This window comes from Camelus ferus, chromosome 19 (assembly GCF_009834535.1).
Source record: "Camelus ferus isolate YT-003-E chromosome 19, BCGSAC_Cfer_1.0, whole genome shotgun sequence".
NCBI classification, from domain to species: Eukaryota; Metazoa; Chordata; class Mammalia; order Artiodactyla; family Camelidae; genus Camelus; species Camelus ferus.
In genome coordinates, this window is record NC_045714.1 from 4,044,857 (window position 1) to 4,056,717 (window position 11,861).

Sequence of the window (11,861 nt, forward strand, 5' to 3'; positions counted from 1 at the left end):
TTTTACTAAGTCTTTGGAAACCAGTGTATGTTTTACACTTACAACACCTCTCAGTTCGGACCAGCCACGTGGGGCTAGGGGATCCCCTACTGGACAGTGCAGTTCTAGGAGTTTCTGGGTGTTTCCCCTAGGTGATCTATGTAACCCTCTTATGTTTCAAGAAAACTGATGCTCAAAAAGGTAATGGGTCTTAATCAAGGTCACAAAGGTGACAAATGGGATTTTAACCCACTGGAGGCTGTGCCTAACTTTGGGACATGTTTTCCCTATGGTAGGAATTTTCTAACTGGGGCCTCAGAGCCCCATGGGGGTGGCTCCCAGGGCCTGGGGTGGAGGAGGAAGGTGAAATCTGCCAGGAAGGAGATCTGCCTTTGCTTGCTTTTTCTTTGGGGTTCTGGAGAGTATTTCAGAGGTAGGGGGGACTTCCACAATAAAAATGTTCAAAAACATACTGCTCTTCCTTTAGGCCTCAAGTTCAGGAATATGACTCTCCCTTCCTTAATGAGCCGTGCCCACAATTCTCTCCTCCATCCCTGTCTCCACAGCAGGGAACCCTGGTAATGGAGGAGCAGCTCACAATTGCTTATGTGGGGCTGAGATGGTGTCATCTGATTATCTTTTTGGCTATTTATTCTTTCCGCTGTTGCTGTTCAAACACCAAACATGGTGATGTCTGTGACTTAACTCCTTATACTTTCTTAGGAAGAGACAGATCTTTTGTGTGAGTGCCTCTTCGTGTGTGTGTACCTGTGTGTATCCCTGAGTTCGTGTACACACACCTGTGTGTGTGCAAGCACATTTGTGTTCACTGCAAGCAGGTGCGTGGATCAGGCTTCAGGTCAGGATTTAACTCACCAGTTCAGGCACTCACTGGGTCAGAGGGTCTGCAAAGTGCCCTCTGGCCATGTTTCTTTCCCGTAATTCACAGCAAACTCCATGGTTTTCTAGGTCCAAGGCGTTGGCCTAAGTGTTCCAGGTTCCCTCCAAGCAGGTGGGGACTCCCGGACCCATTCAGGAGCTCAGTGTCCACTTGGGAAACAAGAGGGGCCTAAGGGGGCTCAGATGTCCCCCAGCCTGGGAAGTCGTCCCTCAGCCACGACTGGGCGGGGCCCTGGGCGGGGCCTCAGTGTAATTCTTAGAACCCTTCCTGTCCTGTTTCAGCAGCCCCTGACCGTCTCCAACCACCACGTCTGGGACAGCCTGCTCCCTCTGTGTCCCCCTGCACCTGGTGGTGTCTCTCGTTGTGATCCTCCTGGCTGGATAATCGGGCTTTTCAGGCTCCTTTCGCCAAGCCCGACTTCCTGCCCCCTTGTTGGCTTAACCTGGAGGGGACCCATCTCTTGACACCCACAAGCCCGTTTGCTCCTGTGAGTTCCATGGAGGCCCTCTGGGCAGAACACCCGCCTGGTTCTATCCATCTGGCTAAGCCAGAGTGCTCTTCTGCTCCCTGGACTCATATATATAAAACAATTAAAAAAAAGTCATTCCTGCTGTGTTTCTTTATCTCCAGCAAGAGGCTGAAACTCAATCTGACTGAGCATTTCTGGCTGCATTTGGGTTGGCATAGATGAGATTTTATGAGGGTTGTAAAAGTCAAGCTTTTAACGTGTCTCGAACAAATTGGCATGTGGAAGGAGAAACTTAAGAGCAGACACGTGATGGCAGAGGGGAGGCTCGAGAATGTGAGTGAGCCTCCGAAGTGGGGCACAGGTGTCTTGAATAATCCACCCAAGTTTGGCTGTAACTTGTTTCCTCTGCGATGACGCAGAAGAGGCTGCAGTCACCCCCAGGGGGTTGGGAACCAACGTCTCAGTGCCTGAGTGGGGACAGTTTTGCATGGTTTATAAAATACAAATTCCAGCATCATCTATCACATGAGTTTGTGGTTAATTCTGCTGAGTTTTCACTTAGACCCAAGCTGTCTTGTCTGTAGTATTGCAACTGCATTACAGAAAACCTGTTTACATTTCTTGAGGTATTGTGATAATGAAAAACAGCGCCACAAACCCCCATTAAGTCAGAAGAACATTAATTGTATTTCATGCTGCCTCCCTGGGCTGGCACGCTAACACAGACATGCTTTACTTCAGCAAAACAGGGCTCATCTTTGCAGCACGGTACCCATTTTCCTCCTTAATTACACGTAATTGTATAGTCTAATTTATTCTAACGCCCAACGCCTAAAAGTGCACATTCATGAATCAAGGGTGAGATTGGGAGGTAGAATTATAAACGGGTATAATTACAGTCTCCTGGGGGCTGCTTGTGAGTAATCTCAAAGAGCAATGATGTTTACTCTGAATTCTTACCAATTCTTACCAATGGCTGCCTCCAGTTAGGAACACAGATAACAGTGACGATTTGTCTGGTTGCCTAACAATACACCAATAGTTCTCTTTCGGATAAGTGAGCAAGAAAAGACTAAACATGCGAATTTCACGTAATTTGTGATGGGATGAAACAGGGGCACACAGGCACACCATGTAACTGAGTATTAAAATGATCACTGCTTCCCCCGGCAGCCCAGCAGCAGATCTCCGTGGATGAGGCAGAACTCGTGGGTTTCTGGTGGACGAGTTTTCTAAAGGGGAAAAAGCAGGGTCCATTTGACCACAAGTGTTACTCAGTTTAGTCTCCCTCTGTGACAGCACACCTCGTTTTACAATTGCTTTCCAGAAAAATCACTTTTGAACTTTGCTCCTAATTAATCAATTAATGGATCAATTATGATTAATGTTGGTGGTTGACTTTGTAAAAGGGGAATTATGAGTCAGCGCGCCCCGGGGGCTGAAGTGCTAACTAACCTGGACTCTGCCCCCACTGGCTGGTGACTCCTTAGCTGACCTCCTTGGGTCTCAGTTTCCTTATTTTAAGAATGGGGATAACACTGAGGACTTTGCAGGTTGTCATGTGGACTAAGTGAGATGAATGAAGGTTAACCCACGGGGGTTGGCTAGGAGGCACACAGTGAGTGTTGGCTGCATCAGAATCAGAAATGTGCTACCATGGGCCTCTAGAGAGATTCCATCGTCTGCGCAGTCTGACTGTGAAAAACCCAAAGCAGTCCACACATCCTCCCTCCCCTGGAAGTTACGAGGGGAGAATGGTGGCTGGGAACTGGGCTGGGTGTGGAGGAGCTTGTAGGACCCCCTGCATGACCCAGAGCCGGCACCATGAGGGTCACTGTTGCCAGAGGGGCGAAGCACCACCATCTCTGAGGGCACACAGCTGGGCAAAAACAGGAGGGTAAAGGGGTCCTGTTCCTTCCACATTGGCACAGCTCTGTGAGCCCGGGGGAACTCTGCAGAGCGGCTGGGCCAGCTCTATCCTGCTCATTGTCCAAGGACCCCCAAAGTGTCCCCTTACCTTCCTTCCAGCAGGACCTGGTCTTGCCCCACGGCTCTGTCCCGAGAGATGCCTCCCATCAGGCACAGCGCCGTCCCTGCCACGGCGAGGCAGGACCTCAGCCACTTGGCACCCAGGCTTTTCGTCGTCCTGTGCTTGCTCTGGGTGACTCATCCGCTTGTGCTTATATCTGGTCGCCCATGGCTCTGGCAGGCGCCAGGGCCCACAAGGGCTGGGCTGCCGACCAAGACTGCAAGCGGACGCCGCTGCAAAGAGCGGTCCCCTTCACCTTGGAGAGGGCGACTTAGGAGAGTAGCACTTATGGTTCAGAGAACACTTACTGCACGTGCCTGCGAACGCGGCTGCAAACAGCAGACCCACCTTGGTTAGCTAAAGCAAGAGAGGGATTTGTTAAAAGATGTAAATGTTCCCAAATCCGAAGCGGTGGTGGTGGTGGGATCAGAACGCAGGGTCTAAGCGGGTGAAGACTGGGACCACACCATGGGGGCTGCTTTGGTAACACACCAACGCCGCTGCATCTGTTCTGATGAAATTGGGCCCAGACACTGAAGGCCTGGCCATGGCTGAGCCGCTGAAAGAACCAATGACCTTGCCACAGTGTCTTCTAGAAGCTCAGACCCCTTGGGCACAGCCCACTGTGAATTTTCGTCTCCTGTGGGCGGGCGTGTCTGACTGGTGGAATCTGGGCCACGTGACTGTATCCCATCGCAAAGAGGTGCGGGAATTGGAGTTTCTGGCACCGGCGTGGGAAGGCTGGACTCTTTATGGGAGATGTTAGCACAATGGAGAGAGGGAAGTGGGTGGCTGTGCAAGACAAACGCCTGTTCCACCTGCCCAGTGCTAGCGCGTGGGCTGGGCACTCAGTGCCTCGCATTTCATCCTCCTCCTCCTCATGCTTAGAGAACCAAGGATCAGAGAGGGGAAGTGACTTATCCAAAGTCACAGGGAGCTCAGAATCCAGAACTTTCCCCAAACTTCCAAAGGCAGGATTAGATGGAAAATGGCACAGAATTCTCCAGACCCCAGCCATCTGGGTGCCGTAATGCTGGCCAGGGGGCCCAAGCACAAATGAACTCATTTTGTGTGGCCAGTGCAGTCCCAGGGTGGGCTGCGTACACTTGCTCATTGAGTCCTCTGAATGAAGCAGGAAAAAACTTAGGTTTCATCCATTCACGAATAGCCAGATCACATAAAATTCATCTGGGTGTCCCCGGTCAGAGAACTTGGGCTCCGGTTCTGACTTCTTGCTGCATGACGCTGGGCCTCGTTCCTTCTCTGACCTCTGTTGGCTCATCTGTTAAATGGGCAGCAAGATCTCTCCCCACTTCGCTCCTCCCATGACTACCATTCTGTTCAAAGTTGAATGTGAAAAGGAATATATGTACGTATGTGGACGACTGAAACATTATGCTGTACACCAGAAATTGACAAAACGTTATAAACTGACTATATATCAATAGTAATAATAAAAGTTGAATGGGAGCATGGGGTAAAGGGTAAACTTCATGCAGGACAGCTCTCTTTTTCCTTGACCTTATTCCCTACCTGCAGCTGGTGGATGAGGAATTGGTACGACCTGAGTCCCACTGCATGGACTTGGGCTCATAAGGAGTCATAAGCCGGGTGATAGGAGCCCTGAGTGTTGTCTGTTTAGACAGTAAGTAGATTGAGAGCTGGATTTTTTTTTTTTTTTCCCTTTAACAGGGAGCACACGCCTGGGAGCCATTAACAGACACTCTCTGGGTCCGAAGGCCATCGGCTGTCTGCTTTGGGGGGAACTTTATGGCTGAGCCTGGTGGGGGAGGGCCTCGCTCTGTGCCTCAGGGCTGCTTAGGAAGGTGCTTTGATCAGCCTTGTCAGAGCATGCAGAAGCCTTGCGCATCTTTGGTGAAATGCTCATCTATTCATTCATTTAACAAATCTGTTTAAAGTTGCTACTAAGGCTCAGTAACTAAATCTCAGGCCTCAGGACCCAAAAGATGATTTTCATGACTCCAGCTCCCAGGGGCTTAGAGTCTAGCAGGTGACAAAGATACAACACTGAGTTCGACAGAGAGTTTGTGGCAGAACATCTTGCTTTTCACCAGCATCTGCCTCTGTTTTTCCTTGCTGATAGAAACTTGATTTTGTTCAGGTGGCAGTGTACCCCACTCAAGGGATGGCTCAGGACTGTTTCAAGCCACGGGTTCTCACGTGGTGGTTCCAGGACCGGCAGCAACAGCATCACCTGGGAACTTGTTAGAAATGCAAATTCTTGGGCTCCACCCCAGACCCACGGAATCAGAAGCTCCTGGGGTGGGGCCAGCAATCTTTGCTTTAACAAACACCCCCAGGTACCAATCATATGCGTGGCACAAGGCCATTTCTTGCCCATGAGGTGTAGGAAGGTATCAGCTGGGGGCTTTGGAGAAATAGTTTTCTTCCTGTTTAAAAGGTCAGAGTCTTAGAAGGTGGAGCTCCTACCTCATTTCCCCTTCCTCTGCTCCAGAAGTAGTGGCGTGTGCACATCTGCCTGGTGTTGGAGAGAGACATTGTGTGGCCAGGAGGGGGCGATGTTACTGATCGGCTGTGGACGGCCGAGTGGCAACTGCCCAACCACTTGGGGACCTTGTATGAAGAAGAAAACAGTAAATGCCCTCACAGCATTGCGACTTGTAGCCAAGAGCATCCCCGACAGACCCAGGTTTACCGGGCTGATAATGATCTACACTGACACAAACGTATCCCTGTCTCATTATGATGTTGCTCATGTCCTTTTCTTTATCTGTGTCATTTCCATATCTGTAATTTAACATCTTTTGACCACCTCACACCCATTAGGATGGCTACTATCAAAACCCCCAGAAAACAACAAGTGTTGGTAAAGATGTGGAGAAACTGGAACCCTTGTGCCCTGTTGGTAAGAATGTAAAGCGGGTGCAGCCACCATGGGAAACAGTATGGCGGTTCCTCAAAAAATAAAAAAGAATTACCATATGATCCAGCAATTCTGCCTCTGGGAATATGCCTTAAATAACTGAAAACAGGCTCTTAAAGAGATGTTTATACACCCATGTTCATAGCAGCATTATTTGCAATAGCCAAACGGTGGGAGCAAGCCAAGTGTCTCTTGATGGATGGTTAAGATGGTAAATTTTATGTTGTGTGTATTTTACCACAGCTAAGAAGAAAATAACAAGACACACACGCACACACACACACAAACCTCTTGAAACCCACCGCTTCCCCTCATTCACATCTGCTGGCAGGTAGCCTGTTGCTCTTGCCTCTCCTCTGCGTTCTGGTCCCATATATCCAACAGGCTTCTTGGCATCTTCACCTGGAACTTGGGAAGGCAGCTCAAGTTCAACATGCCTGAGTCTGAACTCATGACCTGCCTCCCCAAACCTGCTCCTCCTGCCATGCTTGTCTTGGGGGTGACTGACACTTCCATTTATGATGTCAGAAATCACCCTCTTCCTTTGCCTCTTCACCCCAGCCTAATCCGTTGCAAATTCCTGGTGATGGCTCTTAAATATCCGCCAAGGGCGGGCGGCTCCCCCTTCTGCTCTCCTTCAGTATCACCTCTGACAACAGTAGTGAGGCCCAATAGGGCTCCCCCAGCATGCCCTGGCACCCCAAACCCATGCTTCAGGGCAGGGCCAGAGTGAGTTTTTCCGGCTGCAGATCTGATCGACCCCTTGCTAGTTTCACTCTCTGTAATCAATGCCATATGCAAATATTTCACAGAACGACCCAGCTCCTCCCAGAGTAAACTGCCCTGCAAGCTCCTCCCTGAGTTGATTTCACATCCAGTTGTAAGAGCCAAGTTGTCCTCTGGGTCTCTTGGGACTGAGTCTGTTAGATTTGGGGTCTGACATCAGGGAGGCAGGAGTGGGACATATGTCACTGACGATCACTGTCTTGGTTTGGGAGGTCCTGGCTGCAGACTCCGAGAAGAACTGGAGAGCAAACAGTTTATTTGGGAGGTGATTCCAGGAGATGCTGGCCAGGAGCAGGAAGTGAGAGAGGAGGGAGGAGAACAATTTGGGGTAAGCTATTAAGCCTGCTGGTACAGCAGACAGCTGGAGGACAGCCCCATGAGGAAGTCTAGGAGGTGGAGCCTTCCACGTGGACATTACCGCAGGATGGCGGGAGCCCCAACTCCTACATGCCACCCTTGGGGGTTGCTGGAAGGAGTATCAATTCTCTGGCACCTTCGGTCTGTCCTCTGTAGACAAAGTGATCTGCTGTGGTTGTGGACACATGCCTTTAGGCATCAGGAAGCAGGTATTAGTGGTTGGAAGTGGTCTCAGCCCACTGGAGGGCACAGAGAGCACTGCCTGGGGTGGGGTGATGATGAGTGATGCTAAGTAACTCAGACCCTCATGGCAAAACATGGAGACACATGGTTAGAACGTCTGTCCGTTCAAACCCTCCTCTCCCTCAAGGAGAAAAATCTCCGTTCGTGCTACTATGTCTTGACTCCTTTCTAACACTTGATCAGCTCCCCTTTGAACCGAGAGCGAGCCAGCCTTGGGCTTTGCACCTTCCCGGGCTGTAATCGATACCATTGAAACCATGGCTATGGTTTCTAATTTATTTTTCCAATTAAGTATGTAAGTTTGCTGTTAAAATAAATTTCTCCTTCCTCTTTCCTTTGTCCTGCTCATGCTTGAGGCCCAGTGGGAATGAGAGTGAGTGTGTATGGTTATTGATCATGTGTGTGAGTGTGTGAATGAGTGTGTATGGTTATGAGCGTGTGTGTCACAGTGTCTGGAGGAGAGCGGGGGTGGGGAGTCGGGGGCAGAGAGTGCAGAGGTGGCCTCCGAGGAGGGACGGTCCAGGTGGACAGAGCAGCCTGGACGTGTGGGCCTGGGGGCTGTGACTGGGAAGGGAGAGGAAGGGCTAGGTGGCTCCCGGGTCTGGTTTTACTTCGTCAATAAAAATCAGAGCAGCTAAACTTCACCGAGTGCACAGGCATCAGACACTGATCTGAGCACTACCATGCACCTTATAAATGTATTTATTTGATACGTTGTGCTTGCTCTGTGGAGGCCCTGCTCTGGTTGTTTTACAAAACAATAACAACTCAACAAACATTTAGACCATGTAATCATTAAACCATTCAATCCCCACGACAACCCTGCGCGGAGGCGTTCCGCCGTCTCCATCTGCTTATGGCGGCTGGTGACACGTCTAGAGGGAGCGCATGGAGGGGCTGGTGCGTTGACCGGCTGTCTATTTCCAGGGTCAGAGTCCACCCTATGATGATGCCCGGGTTTCCTCATGCTTGTAAAAAGCCATGAGTCAGTATGCTCATCAGCCATTTTACAGATGGAAAAACTGAGGCACACAGAGGTGAGCAATGTCTCCATTTGAGAGTGGCCAAGCCAGGACCCAGCCTAGGCCTCCAGCTCAGGCCCACATTGTAACCACGTGTCATCACCCCACAGTAATGAGCCCTTTGAAGAAAGGTGAGTCACTTACCTTGGCCATGCCTCAGTTTCCTCATTTGCCAAGTTGGGATCTAGTCATCCTGTCCTACTGACTCACCAGGGGTGGTGAGAGAAAGGACCAGGGCCAAGGCTCCCAGAAACGTCCATTAGGATGGCTCTCTGGCTGGGGAGGAAGCTGGCTGTGGCCGGCTCTGCCCCTGTGTCCTGAGCACCTGTGGCCAGTCATGTCCCCTCATTGGCTGCAGTTCCCTCACCTGGAGTGTGGGTGGGCTGAGGTGAGATCTGAGGTTCATGAGGCTCTACACGTGCCCCTGGTTATCCGGCGCCATCCTGATGCACAGCGGGGCTGCCTGCGGTGACTCTCTGGGTGGTGGATCATGGCAGAGCAGACCAGCTGATCTGAGACTTATTGTTCTAGGAAAGCGCATTCGGGAGGGGCCAGGCTCGGCTCTGGCCTCCGCAATGACCCTTGTGGCCACATAACTGGGAAGCGATCCTCTGTGCTGAGACGTCACAAACACAGGTGGAGCTCAGGCCCTTACAGACTCCGCCTGGATGGATGTTGGACAAGAGGTCCAGCCCCGGGTTCAGATGCTCTGGGCCAGGCCAGCTCCTGTCAGTCTCCCCTGAGTTCTCCTTTGAGGCGGCGCTCTCAGAAGGGTGCATCATTCACTCATTCGGTTCATTCATTCAACAACTCTTTGCCAAGCGACTCCTGTGTGCCAGGCACTGTTCTGGGCGCCAGGGAGACAGCTGTGAGTGAAACAGACCAAAGGCCCAGTTTTCATGGAGCTGACAGTGCAGTGGGGTGGGGGAGAGGGGCAGTGAACAGTAAGGTACACCCCCCCCACACAAGTACAATCGTATAGATAAATGTATGTATGTGTGCACACACACTTATACACATGTACACATACACATTTAAGTTGTGTGTTATTGCAGGTACTAACAGATGCTATAAAAATCAGGCAAGGTATTGGGATAGAGAATTCTGGGGGGCTACTTTAAGTAGGGGGGCCTGGAAGTCCTCTCTGAGGTGTGCCATTTGGGCAGAGGCCTGAAGGAATTAAAGGAGTCTTCCACGTGTTTATCTGCAGGAAAAATGTTCCAGACAGGGGAAACAGCATGTGCAAGGGCCCCGTGGTCAGGGCATGTCAGGCATATTCTAGTCAATGCAGGGAGACCATGAGGAGGCAGCTGTGACAGTCCAGCCAGAGATGATGGATGCTTGGACCATTCGTGGTGGAGGTGGAAGGTAGTCAAATTCTGGCCATAGTTTAAAGGTAAAGCCAACAGGATAGGTTGATAGATTGGATGTGGGGGGACAAGAGGATGAGAAGCATCAAGACCACCCTCATGGCCTAATCACCTGGAAGGATGGAGTTGCCTTTTACTATGGGAATGACCAGCTTGGGTGGAAAAGGGGGCATTGGAAACCTGCACCTTGGACCCTGATGCTGGGGGTGCCCTCACCCTCAGTCCCTGCAGCCTCTGTCCATCTGCAGAAGGGCCCTGGAACACTAACCTTGGATTTAACCCGGAACCAACACTTCCTTCCTGAAATCCCATCTCTAAAGTTTCCAGGGCACTTTTGACTTTCTCTTTTAAAGACTCAGCCTGCGTTTTATTTTAACGGCTGGCGTTCATTCCAGCCCCTGCAGCTAGAGAATAAATGGATGAACATTCTCTCAGCACCCAGAGTGCCCCAGGCCCACAGAGGAGATTTAGCGTGGCTGCCACCTGTCCAGACGGGTTTGTTGGAAAGCACTACATCTGTTAAAGGGAGTTTGAATGTTAAAGAGGGGTATCAATTGTAGGAAGGAAGTTACTGAGTCTTCAAATGCCATCAACTGGGAAAAAGACGGATGGGGTTTTTATGGACATGGAGTTTGTCCCAATAAAATAAAACATCTTAAAACCTGTCTTTACTGGTATCAAAGTACTGCAGTGTTGTCTAACAAAGCAGATTACATCTCAGTGATGAAGTTTCTTAAAAACAAAAACCAAAGCAGTGCTGTTACCCATCTACCTGGCTTTCTAAAGCAACTGCAGTAAAAATATATATTTATCTGGGCAATGAAATTTACAAAGCTCCTACTGAGCGCGGGGCCCTGGGCTAAGGAGGGCGGAGAGCGGAGTCAGAGCTTTCCTCAGCAGGCTCATGGTTGCTGGGGGATGTGGACATGGACACAGACAGCACACAGGGTGCAGGGGGTTAGTGCAGTGAGAGGGGTCCTCAGGTTCAGGGGTGGGAGGGATTGCCAGGTGCTGGGGGGGTCAGAGAAGGCTTTTGGAAGGGATGCTGTGTCCATTAGCTTGCATTTGCTGGCACGTAATGGAAACCCTGAATGAATCTGATTTACACCACAAGGGAATTTATCTCCTACAACAGAGTCTACCAGTCAGATGGACTTCAGGGTAGGTTGGTTCAGCAGCCTCACACTACCACCCGCCTCTCTGCTTTGCCGTCTGTGGCTTCATTCTCAAGTCAGTTTCCCCATTGCTCACAAGGTAGCTGCCATTAGCCATTAGGACCACCTGTCTCCTTGTCCGGGTCCACTGGCATTGAGAGAGAAAGCTCTCCTTCAAGGGTCAGATGTACATCCTTGTCTCCAATACAGCTGGCCCTCTTAGGTCACGTGCTCACCGTGGACCACTGACAATCTCTGGGGGATTGCTGTACACCAATTACTGCTGACGAATCAGGATGACCCTGGAGCAGAGGATGGGGTCAGTATCTCCTGAGCTAAGGTGCTGATGGACACCAAAGTGAGATTGGGCCAGCATCAACATGTCTCACTTTTGAGTGGGTGAACTGTTTGGTATCTGAATGATATCACAATAAAACTGCAATTAAAAAAAAAAAGACCAAAGCAAGACCAAACACAAAGCAAAGTTGGGCTTCTGTTTGCAAAGAGGAATGGGGAAAGGGTATTGGTTAGAGAGCCTTCTGAGCAGGGCGTTGGTGGATTGACTGGTGGGCTTTTACACTGGCAGTAGTAACAACCACCACCATAACTTGATAATAATATTAACAACAGTGGGCAGTAATTTTGA